This window comes from Bos indicus, chromosome X, assembly GCF_029378745.1.
Source record: "Bos indicus isolate NIAB-ARS_2022 breed Sahiwal x Tharparkar chromosome X, NIAB-ARS_B.indTharparkar_mat_pri_1.0, whole genome shotgun sequence".
Lineage (NCBI taxonomy): Eukaryota > Metazoa > Chordata > Mammalia > Artiodactyla > Bovidae > Bos > Bos indicus.
This window is the reverse complement of record NC_091789.1, coordinates 61,725,578-61,752,745: the sequence shown is the minus strand read 5'-3', so window position 1 is coordinate 61,752,745 and position 27,168 is coordinate 61,725,578.

Sequence of the window (27,168 nt, the reverse complement as noted above, 5' to 3'; positions counted from 1 at the left end):
GTGGGAAGGTGAAATGGTACAACCAGTTTGGAAAACAGTTTGGCAGCTTCTGATAAACTTATACTTCCCATATGACTCAGCCAGTATAGTCCTAGGTATCTTCACAAGAGAAATAAAATCATGAAAGTGAAGTGAAAGTCGCTCTGCTGCTGCTGCTGCTGCTAAGTTGCTTCAGTCGTGTCCGACTCTGTGCGACCCCATTGATGGCAGCTCACAAGGCTCCCCCGTCCCTGGGATTCTCCAGGCAAGAACACTGGAGTGGGTTGCCATTTCCTTCTCCAATGCATGAAAGTGAAAAGTGAAAGTGAAGTCGCTGAGTCTTGTCCGACTCTTACTGACCCCATGGACTGCAGCCCACCAGGCTCCTCCGTCCATGGGATTTTCCAGGCAAGAACACTGGAGTGCTTTCTCCGGAAAGTCACTCAGTCATGTCTGATTCTTTGCAACCCATGGCCTATACAGTCCATGGAATTCTCCAAGCCAGAATACTGGAGTGGGTAGCCTTTCCTTTCTCCAGGGGATCTTCCCGACCTAGGGATTGAACCCAGGTCTCCCACATTGCAGGCAGATTCTATACCAGCTGAGCCACAAGGGAAGCCCAAGAATACTGGAGTGGGTAGCCTATCCCTTCTCCAGCAGATCTTCCCAATCCAGGAATTGAACTGGGGTCTCCTGCATTGCAGGCAGATTCTTTACCAACTGAGTTATCAGGGAAGCTCTCACAAGAGAGAAAGAAACAAAATCATATGTCCATACAAAAACTTGTACATGGATGTTCATAGCAGCAATATTCGCAAGAGCCCAAACTGGAAACAACCCAAATGTCCATCAACAGATGAATGAATAAACAAACTGTGGTATCAACACACAATTGAACACTACTCAGTAATAAAAAAGAGTAAACTGTTGGTACATGTAACAACTTTGATGAATCTTTTAAAAATTAAACCAAGTGCAAGAGGCCAGTAATAAAAGAGTACATGATTAAAAGAGTAATGAAAGAGTGTATGATTTCATTTATAGAAAATTCTAGAAAGTGTAAACTAAACTGTTTAGGTGTAAAGCAGATCAGTAGTTGTCTGGGGATGAAGAACTGTGGAGAAGGGCATAAGAGAAGGATTACGGAGGGGCATGAGGAAACTTGGGAGCAATGGATATCTTCATTATCTTGATCATGGTGATCATTTCATGGGTGTATACATATGTCAAAACTTAGCAAATGTTACACTTTAGAAAGTGCAGTATGTCAATTATGCTCCAAAATAAAATTTATTTTTTAAGAGGACTATACATATTATACCATACAATCCAACAATACCACTTCTGGGTATTGTTATTGTTAAGTCACTAAGTCATGCCCAACTCTTTTGCGATCCCATGGACAGAGCAGCCTGGAGGGCTACAGTCCATGGGATTTCCCAGGCAAGAATACTGGAATGACCTAAAGTAATGGAAATAAAAACAAAAATAAACAAATGGGACCTAATTAAACTTAAAAGCTTATGTAAAATGAAGGAATAAAGCAAGGTGAAATTCTCTCATTCTCTCATGAAATTCTCTCAGAATGGGAGAAGATAGTTGCAAATGAAACAACTGACAAAGAACTAATATCCAAAATATACAAGCAGCTCATGAAGCTCAATACGAGAAAAACAAAAAACTCAATCAAAAAGTGGTCAGAAGACTTAGACATTTCTCCAAAGAAGATATAGAGATGGCTAATAAACACATGAAAAGATGCTCAACATCGCCCATTATTAGAGAAATGCAAATCAAAACCAGAGTGACGTATCACCTCACACTGGTCAGAATGGCCATCATCAAAAAGTCTGCAAACAATAAATGCTGGAGAGGGTGTGGAAAAAAGGGAACCCTCTTGCACTGTTGGTGGGAATGCAAACTGATACTGCCACTATGGAGAACAGTACGGAGATTCCTTTAAAAACTAGCAATAAAACTACCATCAGATCAGATCAGATCAGTTGCTCAGTCGTGTCTGACTCTTTGCAACCCATGAATCTCAGCACGCCAGGCCTCCCTGTCCATCACCAACTCCCGGAGTTCACTGAGACTCACGACTCACGTCCATCAAGTCAGTGATGCCATCCAGCCATCTCATCCTCTGTCGTCCCCTTCTCCTCTTGCCCCCAATCCCTCCCAACATCAGAGTCTTTTCCTATGAGTCAACTCTTTGCATGAGGTGGCCAAAGTACTGGAGTTTCAGCTTTATCATCATTCCTTCCAAAGAAATCCAAGGGCTTATCTCCTTCAGAATGGACTGGTTAGATCTCCTTGCAGTCCAAGGGACTCTCAAGAGTCTTCTCCAACACCACAGTTCAAAAGCATTAATTCTTCAGCACTCAGCTTTCTTCACAGTCCAACTCTCACATCCATACATGACCATGGGAAAAACCATAGCCTTAACTAGACTGACCTTTGTTGGCAAAGTAATGTCTCTGCTTTTGAATATGCTATCTAGGTTGGTCATAACTTTCCTTCCAAGGAGTAAGAGTCTTTTAGTTTTATGGCTGCAGGCACCATCTGCAGTGATTTTGGAGCCCAGAAAAATAAAGTATGACACTGTTTCCACTGTTTCCCCATCTATTTCCCATGAAGTGATGGGACTGGATGCCATGATCTTCATTTTCTGAATGTTGAGCTTTAAGCCAACTTTTTCACTCTCTGCTTTCACTTTCATCAAGAGGCTTTTGAGTTCCTCTTCACTTTCTGCCATAAGGGTGGTGTCATCTGCATATCTGAGGTGATTGATATTTCTCCCAGCAATCTTGATTCCAGCTTGTGTTTCTTCCAGTCCAGCGTTTCTCATGATGTACTCTGCATAGAAGTTAAATAAGCAGGGTGACAATATACAGCCTTGATGAACTCCCTTTCCTATTTGGAACCAGTCTGTTGTTCCATGTCCAGTTCTAACTGTTGCTTCCTGACCTGCATACAAATTTCTCAAGAGGCAGATCAGGTGGTCTGGTATTCCCATCTCTTTCAGAATTTTTCACAGTTTTTTGTGATCCACACAGTCAAAGGCTTTGACATAGTCAATAAAGCAGAAATAGATGTTTTTCTGGAACTCTCTTGCTTTTTCCATGATCCAGCAGATGTTGGCAATTTGATCTCTGGTTCCTCTGCCTTTTCTAAAACCAGCTTTAACATCAGGAAATTCACGGTTCACATATTGCTGAAGCCTGGCTTGGAGAATTTTGAGCATTACTTTACTAGCATGTGAGATGAGTGCAATTGTGCACTAGTTTGAGCATTCTTTGGCATTGCCTTTCTTTGGGATTGGAATGAAAACTGACCTTTTCCAGTCCTGTGGCCACTGCTGAGTTTTCCAAATTTGCTGGCATACTGAGTGCAGCACTTTCACAACATCATCTTTCAAGATTTGGAATAGCTCAACTGGAATTCCATCACCTCCACTAGCTTTGTTCATAGTGATGCTTCTTAAGGCCCACTTGACTTCATATTCCAGGATGTCTGGCTCTAGGTCAGTGATCACACCATCGTGATTACCTGGGTCATGAAGATCTTTTTTGTACAGTTCTTCTGTGTATTCTTGCCATCTCTTCTTCATATCTTCTGCTCTGTTAGGTCCATACCATTTCTGTCCTTTATCGAGCCCATCTTTGCATGAAATGTTCCTCTGGTATCTCTGATTTTCTTGAAGAGATCCCTAGTCTTTCCCATTCTGTTGTTTTCCTCTTTTCTTTGCATTGATCGCTGAAGAAGGCTTTCTTATCTCTTCTTGCTATTCTTTGGAACTCTGCATTCAGATGTTTATATCTTTCCTTTTCTCCTTTGCTTTTCGCTTCTCTTCTTTTCACAGCTATTTGTAAGGCCTCCCCAGACAGCCATTTTGCTTTTTTGCATTTCTTTTCCATGGGGATGGTCTTGATCCCTGTCTCCTGTACAATGTCACGGACCTCATTCCATAGTTCATCAGGCACTCTATCAGTTCTAGGCCCTTAAATCTATTTCTCACTTCTACTGTATAATCATAAGGGATTTCATTTAGGTCATACCTGAATGGTCTAGTGGTTTTCCCTACTTTCTTCAATTTAAGTCTGAATTTGGCAATAAGGAGTTCATGGTCTGAGCCACAGTCAGCTCCTGGTCTTGTTTTTGCTGACTGTATAGAGCTTCTCCATCTTTGGCTGCAAAGAATATAATCAATTTGATTTCGGTGCTGACCATCTGGTGATGTCCATGTATAGAGTCTTCTCTTGTGTTGTTGGAAGAGGGTATTTGTTATGACCAGTGCATTCTCTTGGCAAAACTCTATTAGTCTTTGCCCTGCTTCATTCCATATTCAAAGGCCAAATTTGCCTGTTACTCCAGGTGTTTCTTGACTTCCTACTTTTGCATTCCAGTCTCCTATAATGAAAAGGACATCTTTTTTGGGTGTTAGTTCTAAAAGGTCTTGTAGGTCTTCATAGAACCGTTCAACTTCAGCTTCTTCAGCATTACTGGTTGGGGCATAGACTTGGATTACTGTGATATTGAATGGTTTGCCTTGGAAACGAACAGAAATCATTCTGTCGTTTTTGAGATTGCATCCAAGTACTGCACTTCGGACTTTTTTTGACCATGATGGCTACTCCATTTCTTCTGAGGGATTCCTGCCCACAGTAGTAGATATAATGGTCATCTGAGTTAAATTCACCCATTCCAGTCCATTTCAGTTCGCTGATTCCTAGAATGTCGATGTTCACTCTTGCCATCTCTTGTTTGACCACTTCCAGTTTGTCTTGATTCATGGACCTGACATTGCAGGTTCCTATGCAGTATTGCTCTTTACAGCATCAGACCTTAATTCTATCACCAGTCACATCCACAGCTGGGTATTCTTTTTGCTTTGGCTCCATCCCTTCATTCTTTCTGGAGTTATTTCTCCACTAATCTCCAGTAGCATATTGGGCACCTACTGACCTGGGGAGTTTCTCTTTCTGTATCCTATAATTTTGCCTTTTCATACTGTTCACGGGATTCTCAAGGCAAGAATACTGAAGTGGTTTGCCATTCCCTTCTCCAGTGGACCACATTCTGTCAGTAATTCCACTACTGAGCATATACCCTGAGGAAACCATAATTGAAAAAGATACATGTACCCCAATGTTCACTGCAGCACTATTTACAATAGCTAGGACATGGAAGCAACCTACATGTCCATCAACATATGAATGGATAAAAAGTTGTGGTTCATATACACAATGCAAAATTACTCAGCTATAAAAAGGAATGCGTTTGACTTGGTCCTAATGAGGTGGATGAACCTAGAGTCTATTATATGAAGTGAAGTAAGTCAGAAAGAGAAAGACAAATACGAGTATTAGCTCATATATATGGGATCTAGAAAAATGGTACTGATGAACCCATCTACAGAGTAGCAGTGGAGATGCAGACATAAAGAACAGACTTATGGACACAGTGGGGAAAGGAGAGGGAGTGATGATTTGAGAGAGTAGCATTGAAACATACATTACCATTTGTAAAGTAGGTAGCCAGTGGGAATGACACAAGGAACCCAAAGCCAGTACTCTGTGACAATCTAAAGGAGTGGAATGGAGAGGAAGGTGGGAGGGAGGTCAAGAAACAAGGTACATATGCATACCTATGGCTGATTCATGTTGTATATGGCAGAAATCATCACAATATTATAAAGTAATAATCCTCCAACTAAAAATTAAATAAATTATTGGAGTGGGTTGCCATTTTCTTCTCCACGGGATCTTCCCAACCCAGGGATCAAACTCACGTCTCCTGCTTGGCAGGCAGATTCTTTACCACTGAGCCACCTGGGCAGTCTTTTTAAGAGGAAGACTGATTTTATTGGTAAAAGACTTAAATAGACACTTCAGCAAAAAAGATACATGGATGGCAAATAAGACTATTAAGGGTTATTTTTTTCTTAATTCATGTTTTGAGAGCCTTTTGTTATGTCAAGCCACTGGGGGCCAATTATTTGAGGAAAGAACTGTTTCAGATTTGTTAAATGGGATTCCTTATAAATGTCTAAAATAATCCCTCCTAAGTAAATCATACTTTTCTCTGTATTCTCCATTTATTATATGAATGTATATGGAAGGAGTAAGCAGAAAGAGTTTTCCTTTATAGGTGAAGAAGCTGAGGCACAGCAATGCGTCTAGGTCACTGAGTAAGTCAATGGCAGAAATGAGACTAGAATCCAGATCTCCATCTTCTCATTCAAATGATTAAGGGAGGGCTCTCTGTTGGAAGAAAGAGCCTTCTGTGTGATTCCACAGGGTGATAAGAATTCATGGCAGGTCACTAAGAGGTAAGCGTGCCTGTTGAAGGAATCTGTGTTCAGTTCAATTTTAACATACCCTTGGGAGAATAGAATCAAACAAACTTTGTGCTCTGAAATGTTTAAAGAATGTTTTAAGTTGGGTAGCATTTTTTCTTCTTAATCAAAAGGTCTCTTATCAATATGCTATTGCTTGATACTGTTAATCTGTCCAATTTAGTACATAAAAGACTCACATTCATCCACAGATCCAAGAACAATATCTGAGCCAACATTTCATTAACTTGTATATTTTTCCCAAACCAATGATTGGTTGTGTCCCACCTACTCCCTGCACAACCCTCTTTCCCTTTAGATGTTGCTTGGGAGATTTTGGCAGAGCCTAGAAAAGGGAGGAAGGAAATGGGTAGGCAAAGGGGGAGTTAAAGGTGAGTTACCAGGAGCCACTGCTCTCAAAACAGACAAAAAGAAGAAACAAGAGTGGGAAAACCCAAGCCTCTTCAACCCCTCTCTCAGAGTCAGGGCCTCCATATGTGGAATCCTGCCAGAAATTTTAAGGTACCTCTAAGAAAGAAGGCAACAGGGATTGAGGATGTTCTTATACTCCTGTTTAAGGACCATTTACAGAGTATAGGCAGCCTATTATACCCGAACCCCTATCCTTCAATGGGAGACACAGTAAGCCACCCGTTCATACACAATGGTCAACAAAGACCTCAGCAGCTACTGGAGCACGTGTATGCTTTCAAGCAGAAACAAAGGGACAAAGGCAGACATCCAGAAAAACACACGGTTTTCAAGCCCTCAAAAAATTAGTTAGGCAGAAAAGAGAATTATTGGAGAAAGTGTAGGGAAAGCCATAGGTGGTCAGAGAGGCAGGGGTGAAGGTGAGAGACTGGATTAGCAGTGAAGTGTGAAAGAGAGAGGGTAAATGAGTTAGTCTGGTCTCATAGAAACTCCACCTAAGGGTGAATTAGAACAGAATGAGACACAAATCTCCCCAAATACTAATGTTTCAAAGCTAGAATTTTCTATGAAGCCTCTGAATTCCATATATTAAAGCAAATTATAATCACCTTCCCTACATTCTCCAGTAGATTCATTCCCCAGAACAATTGTGCAAGGGCAAAGTGATCATATTAGAATATATATATTTATTTTAATCATTCAGACACTTAGGAAATAGATTTCTAAGAAAATAAGCATGCACATCAGGTGATAGGCAAAAGAAGAAAGCAAATGCCAAAACAACCACGGCTATCTGAAAAGTGAAAAAAAAAAACAAAACCAAATCCTGTAAAACTGAGAACATCTTCTAAATATTGAAAAGCAGGAATTAGACAAAGGGAATTTAAAAAACTACCTACTATCTTTTTTCTTTTCAGATTTTTTTCTGGGTTGGCACACATTTGAAGGCACACAAACAGATGGCTAAATCAATGCCCAATATAATCTCACCATTGTGAGTCACTGGAGGCAGGGCTAGGCTGAAGTAGTGGAAAATCTGAAATACACAATATTTTTAAAGACATGCATTTTTATTACTTCCAAGTGCAAACAGTTACTCCAACTCTGTTAAGACAGTTTTGCCTGGTAAAGGACCCGCTTTAACAAAGAGTTCGAATGGATTGATAAGAACAATTGCAATTACCTTGAACCCAGCTACAAGAGTTTTTCAATGAAGCAGATTCTACCTTGGCACTCCATCTTTCAGAGAAACAACAATAGCTCATGTTTATTTTGTACTTCCTATATACCAAAGGAAATCAACCCTGAATATTCATTGGAAGGACTGATGCTGAAGTTGAAGCTCCAATACTTTGGCCACCTGATGTGAAGAGCTGACTCATTGGAAAAGATCCTGATGCTGGTAAAGATTGAAGGCAAAAAGAGAAGGGGGTGGCAGAAGTTGAGATGGTTAACATCACCAAGTCAATGGACATGAATTTGAGGAAACTCTGGGAGACCATGAAGAATAGGGAAACCTGGCGTGCTGCAGTCCATGGGGTCGCAGAGTTGCACAGGACTGAGCAACTTAACAACAAAAACATGCCAGGCAAGCACTGTTTTAATCAGTTTACCTGGGTTGTCACATTCATTCCTCACTATTAGTATGTGATATAAATTCAATGATTATCCTCACTGTATTGATGAGGAAACTTAGACTTGGGAAGATTAAGTACCTTGTTCAAAATCATAGTCACTTAAGAGCTAGAACCCAGATTTGAACCCAAACAGGCTGACTCCAGGGCCCGTGCTATTAACTAGGATACTGTGCTGCCTCAGATAAATAACCTTTGGCCTGAGGTAAAAAATTTGATATCAAGGATTTATTTTCAAAACGAAAGAAATTTTCAGAGTATGTTTTGGCATCAGCACACACTGAACCCTCTCTTTTACATTCTCCGGTCTCTGCAGGTACATATGTGGTTCCAAACAAAGGTCATTGACTTTCAGAGTCATGAGCCTTGGGGACCGCAGGATCCTCTGGCATTGAAGAAAGAGCCAGTTATCTGCAGAAGACTGCATTGCTAAAGTAGGAAAGTCAGCTAGCATCTTTCATAGGAATTGGCAATGAGAGTTGAAATATAATGGCTTTCTGCTTAACTTTTGGTTTACCAGGAAAGTAAATCAATGACAACCTCCCTGCCTCAAGCAGTAAAAGTCATCAAGATTTTGCTGCAGGGAGCCTAACAAATGTTTACATGTATAAGCATACAGTTAAAAATTCCATCTCCAAATGTATCTGTTTAGCAAGCTTTCTGTCTTTAGCAAGTGCACAGATGACCTTCAGTCCAGCTTTGGCTTATCACAGCTTTCAAAGATCTTTAGTGGAATCAGGATTATGAATATTTTTGTATTTACCTCTGATAAACATCCTAGTGACAGTCTAATATGATCATTCAAGATTTTTATTGTGTGGTGAGAAATAATACCCTGTGAACCAGGAAAGATTATGACTACAGACCAAACAACAACAACAACAACAAAGCAGAGGGATAAAATTGAGGGAAAACTAAAGAAATCATCTTTTGATAGGTTGAAAAGTTAAAAAGCTGCTGGGCAGGTTGCCATGGATACCATGTCCTGAATATAATACTGGGCTTTTCCTCACAGATAAACACTAAAGGCCTGACTCTCCACCTGCACACCTCCATTCTGTGCATGCAGTAGTGACTACATGGAATGGAAATTCTCTATTTTGATGAATAAGAATGCAGTGGGAAATTTTCTGTGCAAAAATCCTAACCAGCTGAAAGATACTTGAATGGGATTGATTCCAAAGGGATTTTTATCCCATTTTTCCATTACCCAAGACTTCGAAATTAAACTCACTAAACAGTAATCTTTATAAATCTATAATAAAGAAATAGAAATCAGGAATTGGTTATAATGCAGCAGATCTACATAGCTTCCTTTTTTAAAATAAGTAGCACTTGCCAACCAATCTTATTGTCCATCTATTGGAGTTTTATGGGGTCTTAACAGAACAAAGAATATGGCAAGATGGGAATCTCCTCCATAGACCACAGAGGCACTATACCAGAAATATATACAATAAGTTACTGTGTCAGGAGTGCACCGCTCTCTTCAAGGAGCAGAAGCAGCTCTGTGTATAACACATGGACTGTAGATTAAGACAGACCCACAGTTAGAGTCTAAAAGGCTCAAATCTCAGTTCTGTCACTTTACTAGCTGGAAGATCTTGGGTAAATTTCTTAATCTCACTTAGACTCTTCTTACTAATTTATAATATATGGACAACAACAGTACCTACACTAGAGTTGCTATAAGGACAAAATGAGTCATACAGAAAACACTTAGAACAGTGTTAATTCTTCACTAAATGGTCACTTGTTTATTATTCCTCCACACCTCAAATCTTTTATCTCACTCTGGCTATGGCAAAAATATCAATACAAGCTATGATAGCACTAACTTCCACTTTTCATGTTCTGGGGGAACACTGACAAAATCTTCATTGCCTACCTCCTTCCACATGCTCCTTCCAAGTTCCTTCCCCCAACCCCTCAACTTATCTATTAATTCCCAAAGCTCCAGTCTTTCTACCTTCCCACAGAAAGGAGGCAGCTAGATAAATTATCTTTAACATATACCGGCAATAAACTATATAAAAGTAATGAAGAGACAGACCAATGGAATAGAATAAAAGTTTAGAAATAGACAACATCATGGAAATTTTGCATATGATAAAGGTGGCACTTTAAGGGACAAAGATGGGCTTTTTATTAAATAGTGTTAGAACAATTGGATGACTATTTGGAAAAAAAATTGGATCCATATTTCACACCATCAAGAAGACTAAACTGCATGGAGGTGAGAGATTCAATGTAAAAAGTGAAATTATATAAGTTGAGTGTGGGAAAGGCCTTTAATCAAAGATTCAAAAATCCAGATTCAATAAAGAAAAATACTGATGAATTCAACTATAAAATCTTTAAACATGCAGGCAAAACAATACAAGAAAAATTAAAGACAAAGTGCAAACTGGGAGAAAGTATTCTTAGCATATATCATAATATCTCTACTACATAAAGGACTCATAAATTAACAAAGAAAAAAACACCCAAACTCAATTTTAAAAAACAAGCAAAAGACATGAACAGATAACTTTTAAAGTGATATGAATGACCACTGAAGATATGAAATGATGTTCAATTTGACTCATAATAAAAAATGCAAATTAAAACTAATCCAAGATATCATTTCCAATCTATCAGATTGGCAAAAGTTCAAAGCCTTAATAAAATGCTGTTGAAGAGACTGTGCATAAAAGTCACTCTCATACATTGCTGTATTGAATACAAAATGGTGCAACTTTTATAGCAGGTGAGAGATTTGGCATTAACAAAACTACACTCAGTAATTCAACTTCTAGAAATTAACACTGGATATATTCCTCAAGAAAAAAAACATGGATTTTAAAAATTGGGGCATTATTTGTAAATGCAAAATATTGGGGGAAAAGTTGGCTTAAAACTCAACATTCGAAAACTACAATCATGGCATCCAGTCCAATCACTTCATGGTAGATAGATGGGGAAACAATGGAAACAGTGACAGATTTTATTTTCTTGGGCTCCAAAATCACTGCAGATGGTGACTGCAGCCATGAAGTTAAAAGACACTTGCTCCTTGGAAGAAAAGTTATGACCAACCTAGATACCATATTAAAAAGTAGAGACATTACTTTGCCAACAAAGGTCCATCTAGTCAAAGCTATGGTTTTTCCAGTAGTCATGTATGGATGTGAGAGTTGGACTTTGAAGAAAGCTGAGCACCGAAAAATTGGTGCTTTTGAACTGTGGTGTTGGAGAAGACTCTTGAGAGTCCCTTGAACTACAAGGAGATCCAACCAGTCCATCCTAAAGGAAATCAGTCCTGAATATTCATTGGAAGGACTGAAGCTAGAACTCCAATCCTTTGGCCACCTGATTCGAAGAACTGACTCATTTGAAAAGACCCTGATGCTGGGAAAGATTGAAGGCAGGAAGAGAAAGGAACAACACAGGATGAAATGTTTAGATGGCATCACCGACTCAAAGAACATGAGTTTGAATAAACTCTGGGAGTTGGTGATGGACAGAGAGGCCTGGCGTGCTGCAGTCCATGGGGTCACAAAGAGTTGGACATGACTGAGAGACTGAAAGGAACTGAACTGAATTGAGAAAGTAGCATTGACATATATACTCTTCCATGTGTAAAATAGATAGCTAGTGGGAAGCTGCTATATAACACAGGAAACCCAATCTGGTTTTCTGTGATGACCTAGATGGGTGAAATGAGGTGTGGGGTGGGATGGAGCCTCAAGAGGGAGAGAATATATTTACACTTATGGCTGATTCATGTTGTTGTATGGCAGAAATTAACACAACATTGTAAAGCAATTATCCTCCAATTAAAAAAAAATTAGAGGTAAATACCACAAAAGGATAATAACAATTAATTCATAGTGGTGGGAATATAACTAATTGTTTATTTGTCTGTATTCTTTTACCACTTTTTTTTTCTAAAATGCAAAAGATACTGCAAATTCTAAAAGAAAAGTGAGTTCTCTGGGGAGGAATTACCTTCCCTTACCTTCTAAGATGAAATGTGAGGCAAGTGAGGTCATCTTACTCTTAAACCTTCAGGACATTTTGGAGTTATGTAATTAGGACTTCCTCAAGGAATCTACAGAGAGTCATGATGATCTACAATGGGAATAAAGAGACCAACATTCTAGAGAGCTGGAGAATGGGCTTAACATCTTTCTGAGTCTCAGTTTCCTTTATTTAAAATGACAAAATCAAACAAGCCATGTAAGATCTTTCCAGTTATTAATATAAATATAAATATATATATATATATATATATATATATATATATATATATATATAATTTTGCCCATGCAAACAGTAGAATATCACTAGATGTGAATTATATGCCAGTATCTTCATGAGAGGGCTTCCTGGGTGGCTCAGTGGTAAAGAACTTGCCTGCCAAAGCAGGAGATGTGGGTTCAATTCCTGGATTGGGAAAATCCCCTTGAGAAGGAAATGGCACCCCACTCCAGTATTCTTGACTAGGAAATCCCATGGACAGAGAAGCCTGGTGGGCTACATTCCATGGGATCACAAAAGAGGTGGACAAGGCTTAGTGATGAAAAAAACAACATCTTTATGAGGATGAAGATCTGGAGAGAAAAAAATAGGAAAGATTAGCATGTCATCTGAGAAAGATGTGTCAGTCAAGGTTCTTGATTTCTAGAAAGAGAAACTACCTGTGATGATCTTAGATAAATAAGAAATTTTTTGGAAAATCATCAGAGATTCAGAGAATCAATAGCTAGCTGTAGGATCAGTTCAGTCACTCAGTCGTCTCTGACTCTTTGCAACCCCACAGACTGCAGCACGCCAAGTTTCCCTATCCATCACCAACTCCAGAAGCTTGCTCAAGCTCATGTCCATCGAGTCAGTGATGCCATCCAACCATCTCATCCTCTATCGTCCCCTTCTCCTCTGGCCTTCAATCTTTCCCAACATCAGGGTCTTTTCCAGTGAGTCATATCTTTGCATCCAGTGGCCAAAGTATTGGAGCTTCAGCCTTAGCATCAGTCCTTCCAATGAATATTCAGGACTGATTTCCTTTAGGATGGACTGGTTGGATCTCCTTGCAGTTCAAGGGACTCTCAAGAGTCTTCTCCAACACCACAGTTCAAAAGCATCAATTCTTGGGCACTCAGCTTTCTTTATGGTCCAACTCTCACATCCATACATGACTACTGGAAAAACCATAGCTTTGACTAGATGGACCTTTGTTGGCAAAGTAATGTCTCTGCTTTTTAATATGGTATCTAGGTTGGCCATAACTTTTCTTCCAAGGAGCAAGTGTCTTTTAATTTCATGGCTGCAGTCACCATCTGCAGTGATTTTGGAGCCCAAGAAAATAAAATCTGTCACTGTTTACATTGTTTCCCCATCTATCTGCCATGAACTGATGGAACCAGATGCCATGATCATAGTTTTTTGAATGTTAAGTTTTAAGCCAGTTTTTTTCACTCTCCTCTTTCACTTTCATCAAGACCCTCTTTAGTTCTTCTTTGCTTTCTGTCATAATAGTGGTGTCATCTGGATATCTGAGGTTATTGATATTTTTCCTGGTAATCTTGATTCTAGCTTGTGCTTTATCCAGCCTGGCATTTCACATGATGTACTGTGCATGTAAGTTAACTAAACAGAGTGACAATATACAACCTTGACGTACTCCTTTCCCAATTTGGATCCAGTCCATTGTTCCATGTATGGTTCTAACTGTTGCTTCTTGACTGGTATATAGATTTCTCAGGAGGCAGGTCAGGTGGTCTGGTATTCCCAACTCTTTAAGAATTTTCCACAGTTTGTTGTGATCCACACAAAGGCTTTGGCGTAGTCAATAAAACAGAAGTAGGTGTTTTTCTGGAACTCTCTTGCTTTTTCTATGATCCAACGGAGGTTGGCAATTTGATGGTAAAGAATAAAAATGTAGGGGTGGTCCTAAGATGGTGGAGTAACAGGATGGTGAGACCACGTTCTCGCCCACAAATTCATTGAAAGAACATTTGAATGCTGAGCAAATTCCACAAAACAACTTCCGAACGCTGGCAGAGAACAACAGGCACCAAGAAAAGCAGCCCATTGTCTTCTAAAGGAGAAACTCTTCAGGCCAGAAGGGAATGGCAAGACATACTTAAAGTGATGAAAGAGAAAAACCTACAACCCAGATTACTGTACCCAGCAAGGATCTCATTCAAATATGAAGGAAAAATCAAAAGCTTTACAGACAAGCAAAAGCTGAGAGAATTCATCACCACCAAACTAGCTCTTCAACAAATGCTAAAGGATCTTCCTAGACAGGAAACACAGAAAGGGTGTATAAACTCGAACCCAAAACAACAAAGTAAATGGCAATGGGATCATACTTGTTAATAATTACCTTAAATGTAAATGGGTTGAATGCCCCAACCAAAAGACAAAGACTGGCTGAGTGGATACAAAAACAAGACCCCTATATATGCTATCTACAAGAGACCCACCTCAAAATAAGAGACACATACAGACTGAAAGTGAAGGGCTGGAAAATGATACTTCACCCAAATGGAGACCAAAAGAAAGCAGGAGTATCAATACTCATATCAGATAAAATAGACTTTAAAATAAAGGCTGTGAAAAGAGACAAAGATGGACACTACATAATGATCAAAGGATCAATCCAAGAAGAAGATATAACAATTATAAATATATATGCACCCAACATAGGAGCACCACAATATGTAAGGCAAATGCTAACAAGTATGAAAGGGGAAATTAACAATAACACAATAATAGTGGGAGACTTTAATACCCCACTCACACCTATGGATACATCAACTAAACAGAAAATTAAGAAGGAAATACAAACTTTAAATGATACAATGGACCAGTTAGACCTAATTGATATCTATAGGACATTTCACCGCAAAACAATGAATTTCACCTTTTTCTCAAGTGCACATGGAACCTACTCCAGGATAGATCACATCCTGGGCCATAAATCTAGCCTTGGTAAATTCAAAAAAATTGAAATCATTCCAAGCATCTTTTCTGACCACTATGCAGTAAGATTAAATCTCAATTACAGGAGAAAACCTATTAAAAATTCCAACATATGGAGGCTAAAAAACACGCTTCTGAATAACCAACAAATCACAGAAGAAATCAAAAAAGAAATCAAAATATGCATAGAAATGAATGAAAATTAAAACACAACAACCCAAAACCTATGGGACATGTAAAAGCAGTGCTAAGGGGAAGGTTCATAGCAATACAGGCATACCTCAAGAAACAAGAAAAAAGTCAAATAAATAACTTAACTCTACACCTAAAGCAACTAGAAAAGGAAGAAATGAAGAACCCCAGGGTTGGTAGATGGAAAGAAATCTTAACAATTAGGGCAGAAATAAATGTAAAAGAAACAAAAGAGACTATAGCAAAAAACAATAAAGCTAAAAGCTGGTTCTTTGAGAAGATAAATAAAATTGACAAACCATTAGCAAGACTCATCAAGAAACAAAGGGAGAAGAATTAAATCAATAAAATTAGAAATGAAAATGGAGATATCACAACAGACAACACAGACATACAAAGGATCATAAGAGACTACTATCAGCAATTATATGCCACTAAAATGGACAACTTGGAAGAAATGGACAAATTCTTAGAAAAGTGTAACTTTCCAAAACTGAACCAGGAAAAAATTGAAAATCTTAACAGATCCATCACAAGCATGGAAATTGAAACTGTAACCAGAAATTTTCCAACAAACAAAAGCCCAGGACCAGACGGCTTCATGGCCGAATTCTACCAAAAATTTAGAGAAGAGCTAACACCTATCTTTCCTCAGTGATCAATGCAAAGAAATAGAGGAAAACAACAGAATGGGAAAGACTAGAGATCTCTTCAAGAAAATTAGAGATACCAAGGGAACATTTCATGCAAAGATGGGCTCAATAAAGGACAGAAATGGTATGGACCTAACAGAAGCAGAAGATATGAAGAAGAGGCGGCAAGAAACACAGAAGAACTGTACAAAAAAGATCTTCACGACCCAGGTAATCATGATGGTGTGATCACTGACCTAGAGCCAGACATCCTGGAATATGAAGTCAAGTGGGCCTTAGAAAGCATCACTAGGAACAAAGGTAGTGGAGGTGATGGCATTTCAGTTGAGCTATTTCAAATCCTGAAAGATGATGCTGTGAAAGTGCTGCACTCAGTATGCCAGCAAATTTGGAAAACTCAGCAGTGGCCACAGGACTGGAAAGGTCACTTTTCATTCCAATCCCAAAGAAAGGCAATGCCAAAGAATGCTCAAACTACCTCACAATTGCACTCATCTCACATGCTAGTAAAGTAATGCTCAAAATTCTCCAAGCCAGGCTTCAGCAATATGTGAACGGTGAACTTCCTGATGTTCAAGCTGGTTTTAGAAAAGGCAGAGGAACCAGAGATCAAATTGCCAACATCCCCTGGATCATGGAAAAAGCAAGAGAGTTCCAGAAAAACATCTATTTCTGCTTTATTGACTATGTCAAAGCCTTTGACTGTGTGGATCACAAAAAACTGTGGAAAATTCTGAAAGACATGGGAATACCAGACCACCTGACCTGCCTCTTGAGAAATCTGTATGCAGGTCAGGAAGCAACAGTTAGAACTGGACATGGAACAACAGACTGGTTCCAAATAGGAAAAGGAGTCTGTCAAGGCTGTATATTGTCACCCTGCTGATTTAACTTATATGCAGAGTACATAATGAGAAACGCTGGGCTGGAAGACACACAAGCTGGAATCAAGATTGCCAGGAGAAAAATCAATCACCTCAGATATGCAGATGACACCACCCTTATGGCAGAAAGTGAAGAGGAACTCAAAAGCCTCTTGATGAAAGTGAAAGTGGAGAGTGAAAAAGTTGGCTTAAAGCTCAACATTCAGAAAATGAAGATCATGGCATCTGGTCCCATCACTTCATGGGAAAAAGATGGGGAAACAGTGGAAACAGTGTCAGACTTTATTTTGTGGGGCTTCAAAATCACTGCAGGTGATGCCTGCAGCCATGAAATTAAAAGACTCTTACTCCTTGAAAGGAAAGTTATGACCAACCTAGATAGCATATTCAAAAGCAGAGACATTACTTTGCCAACAAAGGTTCATCTAGTCAAGGCTATGGTTTTTCCTGTGGTCATGTATGGATGTGAGAGTTGGATTGTGAAGAAGGCTGAGCACTGAAGAATTGATGCTTTTGAACTGTGGTGTTGGAGAAGACTCTTGAGAGTCCCTTGAACTGCAAGGAGATCCAACCAGTCCATTCTGAAGGAGATCAGCCCTGGAATTTCTTTGGAAGGAATGATGCTAAAGCTGAAACTCCAGTACTTTGGCCACCTCATGCGAAGATTTGACTCATTGGAAAAGCCTCTGATGCTGGGAGGGATTGGGGGCAGGAGGAGAAGGGGACGAAAGAGGATGAGATGGCTGGATGGCATCACTGACTCGATGGACATGAGTCTGAGTGAACTCCGGGAGTTGGGGATGGAAGGTAGGCCTGGCGTGCTGTGATTCATGGGGTTGCAAACAGACACGACTAAGCGACTGAACTGAATTGAACTGAACACCTATCCTACTCAAACTCTTCCAGAAAATTGCAGAGGAAGGTAACCTTCCAAACTCATTCTATGAGGCCACCATCACGCTAATACCAAAACCTGACAAAGATGCCACAAAAAAAGAAAACTACAGGCCAATATCACTGATGAACATAGATGCAAAAATCCTTAACAAAATTCTAGCAAACAGTATCCAACAACATATTAAAAAGATCATACATCATGACCAAGTGGGCTTTATCCCAGGAATGCAAGGATTCTTTAATATCCCCCAAATCAATCAATGTAATTCACCACATTAACAAATTGAAAGATAAAAACCATATGATTATCTCAATAGATGCAGAGAAAGCCTTTGACAAAATTCAACATCCATTTATGATTTAAAAAAACCCTCCTGAATGCAGGAATAGAAGGAACATACCTCAACATAATAAAAGCTATACATGACAAACCCACAACAAACATGATCCTCAATGGTGAAAAACTGAAAGCATTTCCCCTAAAGTCAGGAACAAGACAAGGGTGCCCACTCTCACCACTACTATTCAACATAGTTTTGGAAGTTTTGGCCACAGCAATCAGAGCATTAAAAGAAATAAAAGGAATCCAGATTGGAAAAGAAGAAGTAAAACTCTCACTGTTTGCAGATGACATGATCCTCTACTTAGAAAACCCGAAAGACTCCACCAGAAAATTACTAATCAATGAATATAGTAAAGTTGCAGGATATAAAATTAACACACAGAAATCCCTTGCATTCCTATATACTAACAAAGAGAAAACAGAAAGAAAAATTTAAGAAACAATTCCATTCACCATTGCAACAAAAGGAATAAAATACTTATGAGTATATCTACCTAAAGAAACAAAAGACCTATCTATAGAAAACTATAAAACACTGGTGAAAGAAATCAAAGAGGACACTAATAGATGGAGAAATATACCATGTTCATGGACGAGAAAAACCAATATAGTGAAAATGAGTATACTACCCAAAGCAATCTATAGATTCAGTGCAATCCCTATCAAGCTACCAATGCTGTTTTTCACAGGACTAGAACAAATAATTTCACAATTTGTATGGACATACAAAAAACCTCAAAGAGCCAAAGCAATCTTGAGAAAGAAGGATGGAACTGGAGGAATCAACCTGCCTGACTTCAGACTATACTACAAAGCTAGTAGTATGACTACAGTCATCAAGACAGTATGGTACTGGCACAAAGACAGAAATATAGATCAATGGAACAAAATAGAAAGCCCAGAGATAATCCCACGCACCTATGGACACCTTATCTTTGATAAAGGAGGTAAGAATATATAATGAAGAAAAGAAAATCTCTTTAACAAATGGTGCTGGGAAAACTGGTCAACCACTTGTAAAAGAATGAAGCTAGAACATTTTATAACACCATACACAAAAATAAACACAAAATGGATTAAAGATCTAAACATAAGACCAGAAACTATAAAACTCCTAGAGGAAAATATAGGCAAAACACTCTCCGACATAAATCACAGCAAGATCCTCTATGACCCACCTCCCAGAGTAATGGAAATAAAAGAAAAAATAAACAAATGGGACCTAATTAAAATTAAAAACTTTTGCACAACAATGGAAACTATAAGCAAGGTGAAAAGACAGCCTTCAGAATGGGAGAAAATAATAGCAAATGAAGCAACTGACAAAGAATTAATCTCAAAACTTTACAAGCAACTCCTGCAGCTCAAATCCAGAAAAATAAATGACCCAATGAAAAAATGGGCCAAAGAACTAAACAGACATTTCTCCAAAGAAGACATACAGATGGCTAACAAACACATGAAATGATGCTCAACATCACTCATTATCAGAGAAATGCAAATCATAACCACAATGAGGTACCATTTCATGCCAGTCAGAATGGCTGCGATCAAAAAGTCTACAAGCAATAAATGCTGGAGAGGGTGTGGAGAAAAGGGAACTCTCTTACACTGTTGGTGGGGATGCAGACTAGTACAGCCACTATGGAGAACAGTGTGGAGATTCCTTAAAAAACTGGAAATAGAACTGCCATATGACCCAGCAATCCCACTGCTGGGCATACACACTGAGTAAACCAGAATTGAAAGAGACACATGTACCCTAATGTTCATTGCAGCACTGTTTATAATAGCCAGGACATGGAAGCAACCTAGATGTCCATCAGCAGATGAATGGATAAGAAAGCAGTGGTACATATACACAATGAAATATTACCCAGCCATTAAAAAGAACACATTTGAATCAGTCTAATGAGGTGGATGAAACTGGAGCCTATTATACAGAGTGTAGTAAGCCAGAAAGAAAAACACCAATATAGTATAATAATGCATATATATGGAATCTAGAAAGATGGTAATGATAACCATGAGACAGCAAAAGAGACACAGATGTATAGAACAGTCTTTTGGGCTCTGTGGGAGAAGGCGAGGGTGGGATGATCTGAGAGAATAATTTTGAAACATGTATACTATCATATGTGAAACAGATCGCCAGTCCAGGTTTGATGCATGAGACAGGGTGCTCAGGGCTGGTGCACTAGGATGACCCAGAGGGATGGGATGGGGAGGGAGGTGGGAGGGGGGTTCAAGATGGGGAACACATGTACACCCATGGCTGATTCATGTCAGTATATGGCAAAAACCACTACAATATTATAAAGTATTTAGCCTCCAATTAAAATAAATAAATTAAAATTTAAAAAAGAATAAAAATGTTAGTGATTCTTTTTAAAGTTTTATTGAAACATACATGCACAAAAATGAAGAAAACATAAGCTTTAAGCTCAGTGAATTTTCACAAATTGAAGGCCCCCATGTAACCAGCATCCAGATTTAAAAAATAAAGAATAAAACATCACAGAAGCCCTCCTCAAGTCTCCTTCTAGTCATTCCCTTGATAATGGTGGCTACTCTCCTGACCCATAACATCATATTTTTTTTTTTTTTGCCAGTGTTTGTACTTCACATAATGGAATCATACTGTATGCACACTTTTGTGTACTCTTTTGTCATATTATAATGTATTTATTCATAGTGTGGATGAACATTTGAATTCAGTATTTACATTTTATGGTCCCCTAGTAGCTCAGATGGTAAAGAATCTGCCTGCAAGGCAGGAGACCCAGGTTTGATCCCTGGGTCAGGAAGATCCCCTGGAGAAGGGAATGGCAACCCACTCCAATATTGTTGCCTGGAGAATTCCATGGTCAGAAGAGCCTGAAGAGCTACAGTCCATAGAGTTGCCAAGAGTCAGACACAACTAAGCAACTAACACATTCACCTTTACCTTTTATGAATAGTGCTGCTATTAGGATTCTTGTACATCTCATATGTTGACAATATAAAAGCATTTATGTTGGTTTATAGAGTCAGACATGACTTAGCTACTGAACAACAACAATTACCTAGAAGTGAACTTGCTGGATTATAGTGTGTGCATATGCTCAACTTTAGAAGATACTAAGAGAGTTTCCCAGAATTGTTATCTCAGTTTATGCTCCCACCAGAATGTATGAGTACAAAGCCTTTTGATATTTGTTGTCTTTCTCGTTTTAGCCATCCTGGGTTTTGTGTTTACATGTCAGTGTGGCTTTACTTTGCACTTCTGTAATGACTACTGAGTTTGAACATCCTTTGTATATTTATTGACTGCTTTCTATCTTTGGAGAAGTGCCTATTCGAATCTGTTATCCATTTTTCTATGAGTATAGTATGTTTTAAAATTGGTTTATGGGTGGTCTTTATACATTCTGTATGTGTCCTCTGTTATTTGAATATGTGAACTGCAAATAACTCATTCTATGGCTTACTTTTACAAGGACAGTTAATTGTGGAAACATCAATAGAGCCTTTTATTTATTATTTAAATTAATTTTTATTGGAGTATACTTGTTTTACAATGTTGTGTTAGTTTTTACTGCACAATAAAATGAACCAGCCATATATATACATATATTCCTTCCCTTTTGGACTCCTTCCCATTCAGGTCACCACAGTGCATTAAGTAAAGTTCCCCGTGCTATATAGTATGTTCTCATTAGTTATCTATCTTATACATAGCATTAATAGTGTATATGTGTCAATCACAATCTCCTAATTCCTCCCACCCTGCCCTTCCCCCTTGGTATGTGTACATTCATTCTTTATATCAGTGTCTCTATTTCAGCTTTGCAAAAAATTCATCTATGCCATTTTTCTAGATTGCACATATATACAATAATATATAATATTTGTTTTTCTCTTTCTGACTTACTTCACTTTGTATGACACTGTCTTGTTCCATCCACCAGTAAGGCCTTTTAAAAAGTCACTTCAAATACCTAACTTATCCTCAACCAGTCCCTTTAGTAGGCAAGGGAAGGAAATTCTGTCCATTTTATAGATAGGGACAGCAATTAGAAAAATTAAGACATTAAAGTGAAGACTGGATTATCATTACCCTGAGCCTGTTTGTGTTCCATTAATACCAGATTCTACTTTAGATTCCTCTCTTCAGCACCTTTGCCACCCTTTCCAACAACCACATGTCTACATATAATTTGATTGCAAATTAACATTTAGTTTCCTCTAGGAGGAAGATCAATCTTGATGTCAACTATAACCAAACTCAGTTTCTGGCTCTTCACTCCATTCTGTATTTCCAGAGAGATTACACAAACATCAAACCAGTCACCAACTAAACAAATTTATAATAACATGAAACTGGAATACTAGCAGAAAGGTGTCTCACACATTAAAAGTACAGCAACTTGTAATTTCATGACAAAGGGTTCCCACTGGCATTTTAAGGTTACTTGAGGCAAGAGACGGATATACTCAGAAGACCTACTTCTGGGAAAAAATGTGATTTCAGATGCTCACTCAATATTCACTAACTGTTAGAAAAGAAGAAAGATTTGCTTTGTCTCTGGAGAGGCCCTGGAAGCCTGTAGGGGTTGGGCAGGACACATTTATGGACTTCACAATAGAGGATAATTTTTTAAAGTTTGACAGAACCTTTGTTCTGGGTGAGAAAAAAATGTATACTATCACAAGCCAATATCCTAACATCTGTGCCCATCACCTAGTGCAACACTATTAAAAGTCATCATTGGACTATCAGGAAATAGAATCACAAGGAAGTGAGTTCACAGATCTAAGCAAGGTCAACTCCACCTCACCCACGTATTTCTTTATCAACTGGCTGAAAATGTAATCCAAACTTTATTTTCCACTTTAAGGTTTTTATCTCTATTAATATTAAATTTGGGTATGTATGCTGGAAAATCCCATGGACGGAGGAGTCTGGTAGGCTACAGTCCATGGGGTGGCTAAGAGTCGGACACGACCGAGCGACGTCACTTTCACTTTTCACTTTCATGCATTGGAGAGGAAATGGCAACCCACTCCAGTGTTCTTGCCTGGAGAATCCCAGGGACGGGGGAGCCTGGTGGGCTGCAGTCCATGGGGTCGCTAAGAGCCGGACACAACTGAGCAACTTCACTTTCACTTTTCACTTTCATGCATTGGAGAAGGAAATGGCAACCCACTCCAGTGTTCTTGCCTGGAGAATCCCAGGGACGGGGGAGCCTGGTGGGCTGCCATCTATGGGGTCGCACAGAGTCAGACACGACTGAAGTGACTTAGCAGCAGCAGCAGCAGCATGGTTGTGATGTTTGCACAACAACACGAATATACTTAATGCCAGAGAACTCTATACGTAAAAAAGATTACAGTGGTAAATTTTATGTATATTTTATGTATATCTTTCATATTTTGTGAAAAATAAACAAACAAAGCAATTAAGTTTGGGTATGTGAGGCCACAGTATAAGGAACATTCTTTAAAATTCTTTCAGATACTTTCCTGAGAAAAGATTTGTATGAGGGAAAATGTGAGCAAGGAAATGATATATTTATGGAAGGCTTTAAGATACTAGGGCTTAATTGAAGAAAAGAATTTCAGAGACCTTTTGTATAAATGTAATTTGTTCTGAGTCTATGCCCCTTTTGTGTGAGCTGTAGTTCAAGTTCAATTTTATACTCTTTTCCACTTTCAGTTCCTTCCTCGGTAAGTATCATTACCCTCAAGTACATTAATTAAACATAGGCTAACAAAAACTGTATGCCTAGAAGTCATTAGGGAAATCTTCTTTAATGAAAATAGACAAGAGTTATTATTAATTAGGATATCAATTATTTTGTATAAATCACTTTAAAATTGTTCTAGGGTACTTGAATATGGTTACTATTATTCTGCAAAAATGAAGAGAGGAATTTCTAACCAAGATAATCTTGAGGCTGGTCCATCTGGATTGTCTCAATTTCTAAATTAGTATAATCAGAATTTATGAGGTTTTAAATGTCTAGATTATATGAGCACCTCATGTCTGATTAGTTCATAATGCATTCTGTACAACATTCAGTACAATGGGTACTTAATAAAAATAATTTATATTGAGGAAGACATGCAAAGTAATAGATTTTGCAATTATTGACTTAAAATATAATGCATTCATATATTAAACAATGAATACTCATGTAAGTCATTGTTGCAGGAACTCAGAATATAAAATGCATCATTCTTGCATATGAAACCTGACAGTCTACTCTGGGGGACAGTCATGTGAGTAAATCATTGGAATATAAATTGAGAAATGCTTTAGTTTTAGCAAAACATTATAAGATAACAAAAGAAAAATCCACTATTTTGGGTGCAGAATCAGAAAAGACTTCTCAGAGAAAGCAACATTCGAGGTAGTTCTTGAAGGAAAAGTAGAAATTGGTTGAACTTTGGTGGGAGTGAGAAGTAATTGTGCATGCATAGAGACTGACATTGTTAAAGGCCATGACAGCTCAAGAAACTTTATACAGAGGAAATTGGGAATGATAAGCTGAATGGTAGGAAGGTTTAGGAAACTTCTCTTAAAGTGACAAGGCCATTTTTTCATAGAAGACACATCATGTTTCCATGCCTGCTAAGTCACTTTCAATTGTGTCTGACTCTGTGCGACACTATGGACTGTACCTCGCCATGCTCCTCTGTCCATGGGATTCTCCGGGGAGGAATATTGGAGTGGGTTGCCATTTCCTCCTCCAGGAGGTCTTCCCAACTCAGAGATCGAACCCAGGTCTTCTGCATTGCAGGTGGATTCTTTACTGTCTGAGCCACAAGAGAAGCCCCATGTTTCCATAGGTTGGGTATTTATTTGGGATGGCTATGGCGGGATAATTAGGTTATGAGAGCTCTAAAGTTCTCTGAAGCTCCACTTACATTAGAGCATATATTTAGGAACTAACAAAGGATTGGTTTGGTGTGTTAGAAGCATTTAGGTGTTGTGCCAGGGTGTTTTAGGGGGGGAACAGAGAGGGTAAGAAAGGTAACCTTCCCTTCCTTAGTAGAAAGGACAGGAGATGAGGATTCTAATATAACAAACCAACGTGTGTGCATGCTAAGTTGGCTTTGGTTGTGCCTGATGCTGTGCAACACTATGGACTATAGCCCACCAGGACCTTCTATCTATGGGATTCTCCAGGCAAGAATACTGGAGTGGGTTGCCATGACCTCCTCCAGGGGATCTTCCTGACCCAGGGATCGGACTCATGTCTCTTACATCTCCTACATTGGCAGACAGGTTCTTTAGCACTAGTGCCATCTGGGATGCCCAGCAAATCAACACTGGACAACTAATACTTTCATAAATAAGGAATAGTCTTCCTTGTTATAACTAAGACTATTCATTTGTTTGGTTTTAGAAAGAGAATCTGACTTCATTAAAATTATTAATTCCTATGATTAAGAGACAGCATGTTTAGAATTTATATCAATATTTGAAGTTCATGTGTCTCGTATTTTATAGGGGGTATGAGCTTTCATCAACAATCTTATGTGTTTGTCACTGTAATCAAGCCATAACAACTAACTTTAGCTAACAAATAATTATTTTCATATTATAAGAATAACCTCAACTCCAAACCATAAATTTACTAATTGCTTCTCTTTATGGAGCACAAGAACTGCTTTCCATGCCTATATTCTGGCTCTTTACAAATCAAATATGCCTTAGTCTAGATTGACTTATAAAACTTACATAAATATAAATCTTACAACTAGAGTATTTCTTCACTCTTCTATCTACTACCTGGAACATAAACCAAAGATAAGAGTAGCAGTTAGTACCTTTGTTATCAGATATAATTTTTTCCCACTTAATTGCTCATATTAAAGCAGAACATGTTAGCCACTTCAATTTTGTTCTCTTGAGTGGAGCAGATGTGTAGTGGGAGAGAATACCCAAAAAAAGACCAGAGATGTTGCAGTGTTGGCATAGGGTGTGATTTATATGCTTACCAAAACTCACTATGAGGTAGATCATTGGCATATCTACCCAACTGGGAACAATGGGCCAATGGTAGATAGGCAAGTATCAAACAAACAATTCGGGGATAAAAACATGACAGAGGTTTGGTCAACAGGCAGAAGCACACACATAAGCAGAGACACATTAGCATGGCGGGCAAGGTAGAGAGAGGTCAGAAGCAGGAAGGATAAATAGGTAAGGGCATAGTGGTTAGCTGGAGATTGTTACAGAAGATCCTTGAGATAAAAGTGAGATGGAAAGAAATGTGGGTTGTAAGAACTCAAGAATATTAAAACAAACAAACAAACAAACAAACCAGGAGTGAGTGATGGTGATCATGTTGCAAAGGAACCCAGCAAGCCATGAAGAGAATCAATGATCTCAGTGAAGTGACTGGAGCAATTTAGAGTCCTAGTGAAATCAGGAAGCTTGTAAGAAGATTGTGGTTTGAAATAGAGCTGGGCTGAGTGAAGTCCTAGTACTGTTAGTGAGTGATAAATGTAGCATGAAGGCAAACATTAACAAGGTTTAGAAGAGCAATGACTCCAGTCTCTGGCATCTGGAAGGTCACTAAAAATAAATATTGATTGATAGATGGCTTAACATAAATGTTGCTGAGAAAACAGCAAAGGAAGAAGTAGAGAGAAAAGAGTCATCTAAGTGCTCAGTTCAGTTCAGTTCAGTCGATCAGTCGAGTCCAACTCTCTGTGACCCCATGAATCGCAGCACACCAGGCCTCCCTGTCCATCACCAACTCCCGGAGTTCACTCAGACTCACGTCCATCGAGTTAGTGATGCTATCCAGCCATCTCATCCTCTGTCGTCCCCTTCTCCTCCTGCCCGCAA